Below are 1,783 nucleotides of genomic sequence, written 5' to 3' on the forward strand. Positions count from 1 at the left end.
GTGTGTGTGTGTGTGTGTGTGTGTGTGTGTGTGTGTGTGTGTGTGTGTGTGTGTGTGCGCGCGCGCGCGCGCGTGTGGGAGAGAGGCTGCATTGTTACAGCCTAAACAAAGAGCTTTTGTTGACTAATATTCGATACACCATAACGATAAAGATTTCCGGCACAGATCACGTAGCAATATACAGGATTAAGGCGAGTACGCGCTAAATTTCACGATTCGCAACAGATATCTCCTGGTGAGCACGACACCGGTTCACACGGGGCGTGATGACCCAACAACTGACACAGCCAACGTCAAACGACCAACATTTTATGGGCATTATTATACGAGGGTACGTAACTTATAACCCACGCTTAGGCACTGCTGCTAACTTTAGTCTTTACGATACGCCCTGTTGTTTAGCTAAGGTGAGAGAAGCACCAACACATACCATCGGGTAAGCACACCGCGCAGCTAACAGCGACCCAGGAACCGAGCTCCGACTGGGCAGTTTTGTTTACTAACAACAGCTTCTGTAGATCTGGCGGGACATAGGCGCCGTTATAAGCGCCCCTGTGATTATTGCTTTCATTCCCGGAGGCGGCGACACACCGATGAAAGTAAACATTGCTCGCATTGGCACCTCGTGTACAGCAAGGAGCTAAATATAACAAGGAGAGGAAGCGCCGCCATATCTGGCCCAAATTTTGGTTCGGCAGAGACCCTAGAACAGATTAGTGTTCGATTGTCTCTGGGTTCGGTCTGCACAGCCGTTTCAGCTGATTATGGTCCATAGATGGCGCCCTTGAGGCGAAAACGGTCTGCACAGCCGTTTCAGCTGATTATGGTCCATAGATGGCGCCCTTGAGGCGAAAAGCACACAGCCAATCCGCTTCCTCTCCTTGTTATATTTAGCTCCTTGGTGTACAGCATATTCTACAACATTCCCCTTCCATCATGCGTGCGTGTGTGTGGTTAAAGTATGATACGTGACGATGTTTTGTCGTGTTGGCTTCACACGCGAGCCCATGCACGAACACACGTAATAGCGCCACCGTCACACGTGGCAATGAAACTGGTCTGCATGTGTGTCTTCACCAAAGTTCCCGTAGATGTTGCTGTACCTTGTATGCTGTACATTGTGCTTGGGAATTAAACCCCTGCGAAAGCACATTTGTTATTGATAGTTTATTTGTTTGATTTGATTTGTTGTAGCACAACTACAGATTGTTATTGCCTCCGAGGCTCTTATTACAAGCTTGAATAAGTACACGGGGAGTGAGAAGTGTGAATATGGGGGCACAATACGACCATGAGTGTCATAATATAGACTACATATATATGTCATAATATAATATATATAATATTAACTAATATATAATATTATATAATATGCCATAATATAGTCATAATATAGTCATAATATAGTCATAATATGTCATAATATAATCTATCGTATGACACTCCTGATACGATACCATCGTACGTCACAATTTCGCACTGAAGAAGACCTGACTGCCCTTATTGCACACAGTCGAACCTGTGTATAGCGGTCGCTCAAGAGAAACCCCTACGCGTGTCCTGTTTTAAGGACAGGCATCCGTTCAGTAGCAGTGATTTTACTGTGAAGTCAAGGGAAGTGTCAAAAGCGTGCCTTTATGGACAGGTGTCTAATAGTATCTTATGGACAGGTGTCTATAGGTGTCTTATGGACAGGTGTCTATAGGTGTCTTATGGACAGGTGTCTATAGGTGTCTTATGGACAGGTGTCTATAGGTGTCTTATGGACAGGTGTCTATAGATG

At 45.3% G+C, this 1,783-nt stretch overlaps 1 protein-coding gene across 1 annotated transcript in view; it reads right to left on the bottom strand.

Moving 5' to 3' along the window:
- Positions 1–1,783, bottom strand: part of LOC106811388 (tyrosine-protein kinase Abl-like) — a gene marked incomplete at its 3' end in the record, with an annotated part of 124,226 nt that overhangs the window by 3,737 nt on the left and 118,706 nt on the right. The gene's annotated exons all lie outside the window — the stretch shown is intronic.

This window comes from Priapulus caudatus, unplaced genomic scaffold (assembly GCF_000485595.1).
Source record: "Priapulus caudatus unplaced genomic scaffold, Priapulus_caudatus-5.0.1 Scaffold534, whole genome shotgun sequence".
Taxonomy (NCBI): Eukaryota; Metazoa; Priapulida; class Priapulimorpha; order Priapulimorphida; family Priapulidae; genus Priapulus; species Priapulus caudatus.